The sequence below is a fragment of the Oratosquilla oratoria genome, chromosome 1, assembly GCF_046742065.1.
Source record: "Oratosquilla oratoria isolate Oo_2021 chromosome 1, ASM4674206v1, whole genome shotgun sequence".
In the NCBI taxonomy this organism is placed as follows: Eukaryota; Metazoa; Arthropoda; class Malacostraca; order Stomatopoda; family Squillidae; genus Oratosquilla; species Oratosquilla oratoria.
In genome coordinates this window covers 60,327,390-60,341,829 of record NC_134777.1, presented here as the reverse complement: position 1 = coordinate 60,341,829, position 14,440 = coordinate 60,327,390, and the positions used below count along the sequence as shown (strand labels likewise).

At 46.5% G+C, this 14,440-nt stretch overlaps 1 protein-coding gene across 14 annotated transcripts in view; it reads left to right on the top strand.

Moving 5' to 3' along the window:
• The window catches only part of LOC143031028 (fasciclin-2-like), a 737,926-nt gene that overhangs the window by 418,847 nt on the left and 304,639 nt on the right, over positions 1 to 14,440 (top strand). The gene's annotated exons all lie outside the window — the stretch shown is intronic.

The following is a 14,440-nucleotide window of genomic DNA, read 5'->3' as shown; positions in this document are numbered from 1 at the left end:
GATGTGCATGCATGCGCTTGCTTGCTTATTCATTTGGAGTGGCACTGTTGTTATTGTATCGGAGTTCTCGCGATGGATTCTATGGATCCAGTCCACCAGAGAGGCAGACACGAAGATGTTATCAACCCACCTCGATGTCCAGCGTGCACACGCGCGCGCACACGCAGATAGGGCAAGCAGAACTCCAAACTTCTTTAGGCCGACTCGAGATGTTCTCCATTGTCACGGATACTCCCAAGGGACAGTCTATTGTCCCTAAGTGACCAGAGGACCCGACTTTCCAGTCAACACCCCGAACCGAACAAGGCCTCGCCGCCTTTCGGATCAGACGCCCGTAATATCTGCTTGAACAAAAGAAGCCGCCAGCGAGCCACCGAGACTCCTGAAGACCTGCACCTCGCGCCTCCTTCGTCGTGCAATCGAACCCTTTCCTTTTATGCAGCGATCAGCGTATGGCACCACTGAGTTTTGTGCATTTGTATGCATGGCAACCTTTGTAAATATGTAAAATCTGGCAAAAAAAAGTCTCCCTCAGAGGTTGCATTGCATATGTAGACGAGAGAGCAGTCTGGAACATTAAATACAACTTCCAGACTTTAATTAATGTAGAAGTAAACAACAACACAAAGGGAAGTAATGCAATATCGTTTAGGCTATTATGGTAAGCAAAATTTTTATTGTGTGAAAACTGGAGTTTGATCGAGCAAGATTTCTTGTGTGCACATTCAAGTGACAGATGAAGCTTTCGATAAAATAAATCTTGTAGAGTACATCATTGGATTAGGAGAGAGAGCTATTAAAAATTCATACATTTTTTCCCTTGTAAAGTTAAAATGGATTAATCGGATTTACCCTTCGCACCAGTAATGCCCGCTGTTGAACAGCTGCTGTTCCTCCACCACCAATGGGTCGTTTATTTTTATTTACACGATTTTTTGTGTACTTCAGTAATTTTAGTCATTATTTGTACAGTGCTTGATAGGTAATTTCCTTTTTAGGGAATTCTATGGAATAACTTCTTAATGGTATTAACCCATTAGCTCAACGGTGATTAATGAAATGGGAAAACAATAAAAAGGAAACTGCCTCTCGGTACGCAGAGACGAAACAAGCAACCCATTTCGCCGGCGTTAATATAAACTTGTATTACTTTGTATAGTTAAAACGGTATTCCTTCAACTTTTAGTGATAATGTGCATTTGTAGTTGCTTGCCATCTTGCGCCATATGTGTTTGACGTGATTAACTAACTACTAGGGTCGTGGGGAGTTAACGTATGTATATTCCGAATTCGGAGTAATAATTGATCGAATCTGTATACTGTCGATTAGTCTCGTGTCGCTTTAGCATTGGTTCGTGTACTCGAACCTAAGTCACTGGTATATAGAAAATATATAGGCAAGCATAGGCTGTGGCATTTTCTAATCAGCATGAAGGCGATAAAAAGATAGCACCCACGTGAGTCACCAGGTTCGAGTACACCTGAGTCCTGGTATATAGAAACTATATAAGCAAGCATAGACAGTGGCATTTCCTAATACAGCATAAAGGCGATGAAAGATAGCACCCATGTGAGTCACCAGGTTCGTGTACTCGAAATGAGTCACTGGTATCTACTATGAAACTATATAAGCAAGATAGGCAGTCGCATTTCCCAGGATAGCACGAAGGCGAAGAAAGATACAGATGAAGAGTTCGATGTGGTCCGACCGTGTAGATAGCAGAGCTGTTTCCATACGGATATCATGGGCGTTTGTGTGCACTTAGTACACATGTACACGTAGGCGTACACACGCATGTACATGTATTAAGGAGCACAAGTGTGGAGCGCACGTGCAGCTGTGTCGATTTCAAACTCAATGACGCCTCGTCCCTGACGCGGCGGCAGCCACAGCAGCAGCATAGCCCTCCCCCCCACTCTTTACTCACTTCCCATTACATGTACGAACCACTACCACCACCTTATGAACACTACTAACACCATCGTGTTAACACCACTCTAAACTAACGTGATAGTGACCACTGCCACCACATGACTTAATATCTGCGCCATCGGGGCTACCGCTACCAGCATTACCAACACCATTGCCACCATCATCGCAACAGCTTTAGCGCCACAACTGTAATCGCATCTAACATCACTACGTCCACAATCAGTCGCACGAGACACCAACCCCTCCCCCTCACTACGCCACAGCTGGCCCTCATGCCTGTCCACCACCACTACAACCTGTACCACATTATCATTATCGTCATCATAATCATAACGCAACGACGAAACCCAAACCCTCTAAATCACCGTCATCGTCGAACATTTCTGAATGTTATCAATAAAGGTCAAGAAAAAGAATCGTCCTACAATGTTATCAATAAAGGTCAAGAAAAATAATCGTCCTACTGATGCACACCGTCTTGTAACCGACACTCAGTGTGCATATGTGGTACGGGTGGTGCTTTGCTGCGTCTTGAGGCATCAGTATTTGTGCACATGCGCCCGTGTATGAATCGGAATGTTTACAGAGTATTGGGGTGTGGTCAAATGCGTGCGTTCGTGCATTGAAAAAAAAATCCTATACCGTATTTGCTCGTTATCGTTAGTTGATTTTCCTTGAATTCTCAAGAGCATATTGTCGCATTTTAAGCGTAGTCGTTGCACAACTAAGGTTGTTTGTGTAGTTGTCGCGGAAAAGTTTTCCTCGTCAGTCCTTGATTGCATGGTGACGCAAATAAGTAGTTTTATTTGTCTAGTTGGCTAACTCTGTACGTTCATGCCTCGATCGATAGAAACTAGCACCCTTCACGGGCCTCAGCAGAACCTTGGTCAAGATACTGTCAAACACGTCAGTGAATGTCATGAACATCCTGCAAAGACGAGAGCAGAGTTGTATTAAGGATAACGTTGTAGGTGGTCGTCCTACCCCCACCCCACGAGTATTCTAAAACAAATTTATCGTCATCAGATTAAACTTGGAATATTTTTTGTTAAAGTGGCTGGACTAAGGAGGTTGTTTCACTTAGTATGAATGTTTCACGGTGCAATTTAGTATAAACGTCTTTGCGCCCAACAAATGAATTGTGAGTTCTTTGATCGTGTTGCATATTGCCCATGAGTCTCGACTGAATAGAATTGTCCTATGGTAGCTAAATAAACAAGGCAAATGTAGCAAGGGTAGGAATTACAATTTGTGTTGAGGCGTAGGCAGCTCTGAATACTACTTGGACAATAACTTGAGTACACGAATCTTACCAACACGATTTGTGTGTGTGGGGAGGTAACTATGCAAGTGCTATGCGGTACAAATATTTACTTTGAATTTATTTTCTATGGTAGTCGTTAACTTTGCTTCCTCTGGGACTAGGTGAACGAGATGGATACCTGAACGAAACGCGTGGGACAAATTATTTCACTTTAAATCTTTTAGTGATTCGGCTCAAAATGATGTTTGCAGTTCAACCTGTATATATAACATAACGGAGTGAAAGAGTGTCATCAAAGTTTTTTCTTCCAAACTGAAAAGGGGATTTGTGGCGATTATTCCATAAGATTAAACACTAAAATTGGTTTGTGATCGTCACAAATCGCCAACTGCTGAAGCTCGACGCCCCTTTGACAGGTCGACATTGTACACATGGAATTTGTCGACGACTCTGAGGTATTATTTTTTAGGAAACCTTTCTGGTAGTTTGGTGCAAACAGAACTTAGCCAAATTTCGTAAATGGTGGTTTTTAAATATACATTTTATGAAATGTATTTTTCGTTGAAAGATGTTAGTTATTGTCGTGAATACATGAAAGTATTTTCTGGAAAAAAATAATTCGATGCATGGAAAGACGTTATGGAGTGTGGGCGAACGTTTCTTTGAGAAGTGACTAGTTAATGTCACATCATTTGGCAACACCAGGAATTTAGAGAATGTTAAACGAAAGAAAATTAGCGTAAGAAGGATGGTAATTTTGCCTTGAATTGGATCTCTGTTCAGGTTACTGGGAATTTACGAGGGACTGACATGGAAAGGAACTGCTGCTTGCCGTCGCCGCGTGGGGCGCGATCGGACGGAAGGAATGAGCAGCTTTGATTAGGCCGATTCCGCTGACAAGTTTCCTCGTAAAATTCCCGTCCCTCATCACACCAATGGACTGGCGGCCCCCGCGGAAAAAGGCCTCGCGTCGTAAGGCTGAAATTGGTCGTAAATGGAGGGATGTGGTAGCGAAGGTAAGGTGAGGAGGGGGGTGGGGGCTAGTGCTAAAATTTGAACTGGGTGCGAGAGAATATATATCCTACAACCCCGAATTATGTTTCGCCATACCCACCCAGGCCATTATTTGGACTGCTGCTGGAACCATTGACCTTGTCACTAGTAAATGGAGTTGGCGCCACAAAAAAGGAACACACGAGTATTTGCATGTATTGAAGGCCTGAAATACCCTTAGTGCCTATAACCACGCCCATGGTATATTCTCTGGAGCTTTAGACAACTTTGATGAAGTGAATTTTACTAGTTTAGCTCAGGGTTTTGTAAAAATGGTCGGAAACACTTAAGCGCGCGCGTGTCTGTCGTGCCTCCGTCTGAGACTAAGAGAGAAAGCGAGAACAATAGCAGATTATTAGAACCTTCGATGGCTGTTTTGAAACTAACAAGAAACCATTATTACAATGGAAATAATTTTGATAACTTGAAACGTAATAACCACAGCGTGATAAGATAAGGAGGAAGCAGAGTAACCAGTTAGTGGTTCTTGGGCACACAAGGGCATTAGTTTTCGCACACTAGTTGGCACCATACGGTAAAGCACCACATGAACACCGTACACACAGGGCACACCATATGGCATATCACGCCACGTGATTGCACACTATGCCACGCGTCACATGACGTCATACGCCTGCCTATGGCCAGTGATGCGAGATTCCTAGTGACACACGGTACCTTGCAATACTTTAATCATTTAATGTACAAAGCTAGGTATTCTGGCACGCTGGTTGGGTGGTCCGCTTGTACAAGGGTACAGATTGGGTTTGGGTACTCAATTTATATGATTGCAGGAAGTGTTTAGTCGAAACAAAATACATTGTGTAGGATTTAGACCAGTGGTTCTTAACCCCAGGGTCGCGACCCAAATTTGGGTCGCCAAGCCATTTTATTGGGTCGCTAAGGGTTTGCAGAAAATAATTATTTTCCCACTACAAATATATCATAATTATATACTGTAATGATTAAAATACATGATGCCTAGTTTTAGAATTCTAAGCAGACCATGATTAAATAAAAATTCCAAAGCAGAAAATTTATTTGTAGGCTTGGGTCGCGATGCTTGATTTGTGCAAAATTTTGGGTCGCTGCCAAAAAAGGTTAAGAACCACTGATTTAGACTATATGCAGGGAAAAAAAAATGGTGGATCCACAAGAGAAAAAATGGAGAACTATCGCTCAAGAAACGAAAGGTCGAGGCAATGTTACGTACCATAAAAATCCAACAGTGTTTTTGGTCACCAGGCAAGCGTTGTGAACTTTTTGCTTACTTGATTGAACACAGAAGCAGCGTTTTTCGGGGGGAGGGGGGCGAATTGTAGTTTTTTTTTATTTTGTGAGGGAAATAAATGGTTTAATTGCGAATTCATAATGAACGTATGACGTCCTACAGTAGGCTCTGCCGGGCGATATTTTCGTTGCAAGGATCGAGGTCGGAAGGTACCTTCGAGTTGCAAGTTTGATTTGTATCAAGTGATAAATTGTGATTGTACGATGGCAGGTGCCGCTGGGCAGAGCATAACAGGCCCTTTGGGACTTTAGGGTAATCGTAAAAAGTTCTCCAAACTTGGTGGTCTGCTAGGTAGTACCGTAAAAGTGAGTACACCGGGTGTTTAGGCGAGGGATTTCCCCCATTCGTCAAGAGATTCTCGTCCCTAGAAAGTATATTTAGGAATGGACCCATCTCCAGTGGAAAGATAATGGTTCTGCTCTTGCTGCCCGTTGGCAAGAGCGAGAACCAAGTGGCCCAGGGAACGTGTTATTAACACCGTTCTTCTTGCCTCCTCTCCCTGCTTGTTCGCTCTTCCTCTCCGCGTTCTTTCCTTCGTTCCCTTTCCCTCTGTTCTCTCCCTCCACCCTGCCCAGTATTCCCTTTTCACCCACTTCCCCGCCTCTCGCCCTCCTCGTTCTTTCTTTCACTCCTTTACTTTCATTCTTCATTTATCCTACACCCACAATCATTTTAAGATTCTCATACTTCCCCTTTACGCCCTCGCTGTAACCCCCCATACCTTTTACCCCGTCCATTCCTCCACTTGATATCCCTTAGCTTTCCTTAACTTATATTTTTCCCTTAAACTGTCCCTTTCATCCTCATCTCGTTCATCCGCCTCCCTCTGCCCGTCCTGCTTCCTCCATCTTGTCATTCCTTTCCTCTGCGTGTGTTGCATTAATGATGGGGGTAGCAAGCCCGATTCCCTGGTGCTGATATTTGGCGACGGGGCTGTTTAGACAGGTGTGAAATTAAAGATGTGTTGCGGCCGCATATGAACAGCTGGTGGTGGTGGGGTTGTGGACAAGATCAGATGGGTGGGTGGGGGTAGGATAGGATGAAGGCTTCGATGGCTCTGGCTCTGGCTGGTATGCACCCCCGCGCGCGCGCGTACACACATACGCGCACACACACACTCGCACTCGCACTCACACTCACACTCTGGACTTGATCGGACCGACCCTACATGCCACGCCACGCCACGGACAGCTGCGGTCTGCTGAAGTCGTGGGTTTGATTCTGGTGTCAACGACTGCAGCGATGTCTGTACCATATATTAAGGGAAAATACCCAAACAGAGGACGCCACCATCGTTTCGTTCGGAAAACGTTTCCATCCTGAAAGATCTTCCATAGTTACTGAACTGAAATAAGATAGCAAAGTTGGCTTATGAATTGATTCAGTTTGAACACAACGTAGAAATGTTGCTGCATTGCTCTGGCGTGTGTTGGGGCGGGGTAGCCTAGGGTGGCGACACTGCATGAACGAGGTCTCCGCTCTTGTAGGTCTCGAGACCGGTTCTGCCTCAGCTTAGGAGCATGAGCAGCAGCAGTTAGAAAATCGCCTCCGGGTGGTGATATGTTTTCCCTTGGGGCAGATTGGTAATTTTTCTCCTTGTCATTCCTGCAGACACCGTGGGAAGATCCATCAGATTTCCTTTCTTCAGCCCCTCTCGTTTCCTCCCACCCCAATCCCTCTCTCCACTCTCTCTCTCCCCCTCGTCTCGCCTCTTCTCTCTCATCTACCTCCTCTCTCCCCCTCGTCTCGCCTCTTCTCTCTCATCTACCTCCTCTCTCCCCCTCGTCTCGCCTCTTCTCTCTCATCTACATCCTCTCTCCCTCCACCCACTTTCTCTCGTCTCCTCTCTCTCTCTCTCTCTCTCTCTCTCTCTCTCTCTCTCTCTCTCCTTTCTGTCCTCTTCTCCCTTTTCCTTTCTCTCTCTGGATATTACAAGAACGGAAGAAGATAAAACGATTAGGAGGGAAAGGTGGGGGAAAAAGTTAGAGGAGGTAGGACGAGAATGTAATAAATGGAGGGTTCCCCCCATCCGAATATTTTGGACTAGCGAGAGATAAGGTCTTTCCCAGGGGAAGAGCTCGTCGACTTTAGGGGGTTACCCGAAGGTGAATAAAATCGTGAGTAAAATTGTTCCTCCGTAGGGAAGGAAGCGAGTGGGACTGTGAAAATCCTTAGAAGTGCGGGGGAAAGGTTCAAGTTAGGTAGAGTGGTAGTGGTGGTTGGGGGGGGGACGGGGGGGGGTAGGGGCGGGTGGTGGAGGGCAACTGAGACTTGGTAGAGGGACGGAAGGTGCATGGCGACATATGAGTTTAGTTGAGCCAGAAGGATCAAAGCAACACGAGGGTGCCCACTGGAGCGGCGACTAGGGAGTTAATTGGGTGGTGGTGGTGGTGGAGGAGGAGAAGGGAGAGGAGACGATGGAAAGAGAAAACATTGAGGTGGTGGTGAGACGGACTGGAAAACAAGTGAAGGATGGCTCAAAGACGTGCTGCTGATGCGTTTGATTGTCGGGGATCAAAGAGTACCTCTACTAAAAACACTGGAAAATAAATGTGGAAGGACCTTGGGAGGGAGGGAGGGTGGGGCACCAATCCCCTCCCCTCCTTCCGACCAATTCCAACTTTTTCCGATCCACTTGGTCGGATTTCGTGCCAATCAGGCCAGCGTCGATAGACAATAGGAAGTCTTCTGTGCGATATAGCTTCGGAGGGTTCCTCGACTGGGTCTACAGTGTGCGCATGCGTGCGCGCCCGTCCACCTATTAGTATGCACCTGCTTTAAGAACAAAGTATGAGGGACAGTCAAACACGTAGTGTACCGTCGCTTACATTTTGTACAGCATCTTCCTTTTTTTCTATCAGTGTTCTCTTTTCTGCAGCCCACATTCTCCGGTCTCCATAACTCCCATTTTCCCCTTCTCCCTCCCCCATTCCCGTCCTTTACTGCACTTGTTCCTCACCACACCCCCAAACGCCCCCTCCACCTCCGCCTCTCACCCGGATGGCAGAGATACTGATAATGACCTCGCGTGCAGATATATTACTTCAGGAACGAGGAAAAGCACTTTGGCCGCACGACGAAGCCGGCGCCCTCTCGTACCCGTCAGCGGGATGGTGGTCGAGCCCCTCGAGGAGCTTACTCATGGCACCGTCACGTAGTCCTGATTTGATGCACCTGGTCCATCAGATTCCCTCTATTCGGCCCCTCTCGTTTTCTCCCACCCCAATCTATTTCTCTCTCTCTCCTCTCTCCCTTTTTCTCCCACCCCAATCTATTTCTGTGTGTGTGTGTGTGTGTGTGTGTGTGTGTGTGTGTGTGTGTGTGTGTATATATATCCAGGGTTGCTGTTCGGACCTCATCCTTGCAGCTGCTCCGGAACTGTTCATTTGGAGAGCTGTTTCAGGCAGGACCTCGATTTGGGGAATAAGCTTGCGGTACCTGTTGACGAATCTGGTTTCTAATTGATGTTGATACTTTATATTGACAAACAGATACATTAGCTCAGGAAATAGTAACTGTTGCCTCGACTTTCGCTGACGGGGGGAGTCGTTGCCCTACAAGCTGTTTGCAACGGTTTTCCGGAGATATATTTAGAAAGAGATGACTGGGAGAATGAAGTTGGGGAAACTGGGCTTTATTAGGCTCGAACACAACGCTCGAATAGTTTTTATTTAGTTTCTCACGATTTCGTTTTTACAACCAGCTCCTGATGCACACTTGACGTGCAAGTCCACGGGCCATGGCCACACAATGCATAAGCTAATGAGGTGGTGTGGATGTGTGTGTTGGGAGTGGGTAGGGGCGGAGACATGTAAGCATTTTTAAAATGGACTTTGGGATTAGGTAGATGGGGGTGGGGGTTGTCAGGATAAAGTTGTGAAGACCACCAGCTTCAAGTATGAGTGACGGGAGTATAATGCTAGCGTCATTTTGGAGAGGGAGGTGCTGTACTGCATTAATGGCTATTGATGTTGAGATTGGATCGAGGGAGAGGGAAATTTGGTGGGGGAATACGGACAAATGAAGGGGGGTGCTCTTGTAGCGGAGGGGAGAGGAGAATGGGAATGAATGGGATTTGGCGGGAATTCCGGGCGTAATGGAATGTGGAGGAAGGAAACGAGAGGAGAAATAAAGATGGAGGGGAGTTTGTCAGGTTCAAAGGAAGGTGTTGATAGGAGGGGAGGTACTGGGGCGGCATGGAATACATGGAGGAGATTGGAAAATGTAATTATTATTTTGCGAATTTATTGAACAACTTCGCATTCATTCCTTGTAAATGAATTAATTATAGCGACATGTATGATTTAGCTTCAAGCTGGAAGATTAAGCTTTACTTTTCCATCTTGTATTTTAGCTAGATATCAGGTGAACGGTATTTGGCCATTTTGAATCATCGTGAAATTAACAAAACCCTCTTTTGAGTGTGACTAAACGGAACTGCATCACCAGACTAAATACTCCCATGTGTTCTCCAGTTAAGGTTGGAAATTGGCGTTTCATTCCTTTTCGTGTATTCGCTCCGGTCTTCACATTTTGTACCCCCCCCCCCACACACACACACTTCTTAAAGGTTCCATCAACCCCTCTCCCTTCCGCCCCCTTCGTTGCTCTTACACCACCGTGACGTAATCGGTGGCAGGAGTCATCATTTATGAAAAGTAATTTGTCCCTCTCGGCATGTCATTCACTTTTGTGACACTTTGAGTGCTGCTGTCATCCGAGAGGCTTGGTGTGTGTCTGCGCGCCAATGACTCATCCTTCCTACGCTGCCACGTTTCTTCGGTGTTGTTGGACACCTGGTGTCTTCATGACCCTCTTTCCCGGGGAGAAGGTACCTCCCCGAATCGATACCTGGTTAGGTATGCTCTTGGGTTTTAAGGGGGCACGTCTATGGACAGCATTAGTCACAATCCTGCCCAGCATACGCTGATGCATGGTCAATTTCATGGTACCTGGTTTTATGCCCCGACTGGCCATGTAGAACCTTGGCACATACTTGCCTAACATAGTTGTTTCGTCTGTACCTTCTCTTTTATTCAGACATTACCAGTCTGGCAAGTGTCCCTTATGGTCTAAATAGCCCATTTGGTAGATAGAACGGGAACTCCTCCGTGCATGCTCCTTCAATCTGTTCATTATAGCAGGTCTTGTCGCAGACGTTGTAGGGGATCCAGTATGACACTGAAGTTCGTTGTTGCCCTCCAATGTCTATCTCTGCCCAAAGTCATCAGTGTACGCTCCCGAGCTTAAAAAAAGGTCTTAAAACTAAAGCAAGGGCGGGCTTAGGTGGTAAGTGTCCCTATCTACCTGACGTCATTATATTGAGGCTAACAATCATTAGCGTGCTCACATTAACTCTCGATGTCTCTTGTGAAGTAAACACCCAGTCCAAGTTCGTGCACTGACCAGCAACTTTCGATCAGCAAACTTGTCTACTTCGCAGCCACGCGTTCCACCATTAACCCACCGTAGTCAATGGCCTGACCAGCGGCCTCGCCTGTGTAGGATTTGTTTGATCCCCCAACATTTGTCCCCAGCGACCGCAAATGAACTTAACTTTGTCCAGGCTTCCGCTTCTTTTCCCGTTGCTGTCTCCCACTCCCCCCTTTCGTTACTGGCGTGTTCGGTCTTGTAGTTCCTAATTCTTGCACCCCCAACCCCCCCGCTCCTTCTCCCCCCCAGCACCCCCCCCACTTTATTTCGTTACACTTCACTTCTCTCCTTTGCCCGCTTGCCTGCCCTGCCCTCTTGTGGGGATCGTAAAGTTTGGTCAGAAAATCCCGTGTAAGCTGGTCTACCTTTTTCCCGTTTGCCGCAGATTTCTTTCCGCTCCCTCCCCCCCGCCAGTTTATTCTTTTCCCGCCACTTCATCGTACGTTCTTTTCAATCTCGTTCTTCACCACGTCATCTTTTTCATTCTTTTCCCAGTTCACCCTTCACAATCTTTAACTCCAAACCACTCTCCCCTTTATAAAGTTGTATCTCGCCCCCTCTTTTCTGCTTTTTGGTTATCCACTTTGCAACCCCATCTCCTCTTTCTCTTGGTGCGCCAGGTCTTCCACGTGCCGAAGGCGAGGCCTACCCGGCTAATGCTCCGGCTTCCAGGAAAGCGCCAAATAGGTGGTGACGTCATTCCAATGGGATGGGCGTACCACTCAGCCGGGTTAATAGCCCTCTGTAACGGCAAGGAGAGGCGTTGCCTGTAACGGAATGGAAGGGAGACCCTTTAAGACTGAGGGGATAGGAAAGGGGGCCATATGGGGGTGTAGGTGAAAGATGGCCTTGAGACAACGTTGGATTGGGCAAACTAGTACGGGGTAATATTGACGGGAATGGGGATTCTGGATCTTAGTGGAACCTGGGGGGGAATGTGGGGGGGAGTGGAATCGATGGAGAATAAAGTTTTTCTTGGTGCACAAACACAAGTGTGTCCATCGTGTAAGGTAAGAGATACTGTCCAGAGTTGGGCGTTGCTCTGGAAAGCTTTGTATACAAATATAACCCATCAAAGTTCGAAAGTGGAATCTGTCTGCAATTGTCCAGCGCCCGACGGAGGGTGGGGGGAGGGGAGCAGAAGCTCGGTTGGTAAGAACCAAACCCGGGCCATGTATGCGTTATTATTTTTTGTACAACGCCCAAGGGGGGCATTAGAACATGTACAATCGTATTGGCATTGGAAACTCTAAAGGGAATGTTGGTTCTTTAGTAAATAGCAATTTTTATTGCTCCAACAATGAGTGGGGGGTTGAATGAAATAACCAGGAAACGTATTAAATGGACTTAAGGGTCTGAGGGCCGAAACTGCCCATGGCAGCCATTCCGATGGAAATGTTTTCGTTTAAACAGTCCTACTTAATTTTTTTATGCTGTGGACGTGTGCAACCTTGTTTGATTTAATGCTCAGGTTATTAATATGTAAACTGCATCTGTGACGTGGGTAACATGCGTAGCGCACGTGACAGCCGAAGACCGAATATCCGTTTGATGTTGGTACATCCTAAGGGGATGTCTCTGAAATGAACGAAATTGCAAGGCTGAAGCCGGAGTAGAAGGGGAAATGCCACAAAGTACAGGACACGAATATGTAGCAACATATTCATCGTTCAATGAGTGATAGGTACTATGTGAAAGTTTTGTTGTGACTGTAAACATTACCTGTTGTGAAATGGTTTGCTGGTCATTCCCGGCCTTGGTTGTTGTCGTCTACAACTTGTTTGTTTGCATGCGCGTTGTTTTCCTGCAGTATTGGACCGCCAACGGCTGCAACGGTTAAGAGAACGTGCGTCTTAACAAAGCGATGAGTGTACTCGACTAGCGGACTAGCTAGGTAAGGCCCCGCTCGCGCGGGATCGGTTTTTGTGGGAGGGAAAGTCTGTAAGTAAATGAAAAGATAGTAGTGTATAAAAGAGGGCTTTGCCATCGGGCGATTAGGGATATTTATTTCGTAGTGTCGTGGATTTGGAGGTATGGGCAGGAGACTTTGGGTTGGAGACTGGGATTGATATTTGTAACCGTTAGGTTACGTAGGAATATTGTACTCGACTTGCTCATGCTCTTGACAGCAAGAATCTAGCTAGCCTCGGGCGCGTGCTTGGAAATTAATTGAACCTGCTTTTTTACGGTATCTCGTTTAATTACAGGTTTTGTACTCGTACTGCCGTAGGAGGTAAGCGGCTAAATGTGTATGCTAGCAAATGTTTTGAGGTGCCCTGTACGGTATCTCGTTTAATTACAGGTTTTGTACTGGCGTAGGAGGTAAGCTGCTAAATGTGCATGCTACCAAATTTTTTGAGGTGCCAGGCGATGCAGGTGCTGAAGCTTAGCAAAGAAGGATAATCGTTGAAAGCGAACCTGTGCTTTCATCTATTTCGGCCATCGTCCCCGTTTTCATATGACGCTTATCGATACCCTAGTGTGTTTGATGGGTTTGTTTTACAGCGACCTATGTTAATTTTGCGTGCTTAGCGAGTGCGTGAGCTGGCAGCCATTTCCTTGTGAATGATCCCAGTGGCTTGAGGGCAAGGGGGATAGTGCTGTACCTTCGTCCCTCTTCATTTGTTTGTCCCCTCGCACAACACAAGTTGCAATCTGCGTATCCTTCTTCAGAATGCATATGGACGATGATGACTGAATGTGGTGCAAGCAGTTGCACTTGAGAGGATCGTCTCCTCGCAAGTCCTCAACTCAAACACGTCCTTGAGGAAGTGCCACCCAGAGGGCTGGTACTCAATCCGATGACTGCTTCCCTCGCACTAGTGGATGGCAGAGGCCAGCACAAATACACCAGGCTGAGATTCTACACAGAGACATGCGAGGGCCCTAAGAGCGTTGTCAGCCGCTGTGGGGCTGCGGGATTTCGCTTGAACTTAAAGCAACAGTTATGTTCCGTCTCTCCCATTTTACCTCGTCTTCAATGCATCCCTCTTCTCTCCCTCTCTCGTCCTTCTCCCCTGTACCTGTTTCATGCTGCCCCATGTCGTCCAAGTAATTAGCTCTCCAGCCATGCCCAGGAGGGCTGTTGCGCCTTCCATTCGCGTCAGTTCTGACCAACGTGAAGGTAAAGGCAGCACTGTGCCTTCAACATTTCCCCTCTGCAGTTGGTAATCTTCATGAACGGGACTCCCCCCCCCCCACCGTACACCTTCCAGCTCTTCTCAAATAATTCACTTCCCTCATCCACCCTGTTCAGCACGGGTTTTCCAGGCATCTTTTCACCTTTCCCTTAACTCTATTTACGGTCTCTATACTTTCTCTTATGATTAACTAATGCCCCCCCTCCTGACACACCACTTTCCGACCATTCCATTGTCCACAATTAAGCCTCTGTACTAAGATGCACTACCGTTTTTTCACTCTTGCCAACGCCATTTCAAACACGTTTTCTTTCATCCCCTACAGA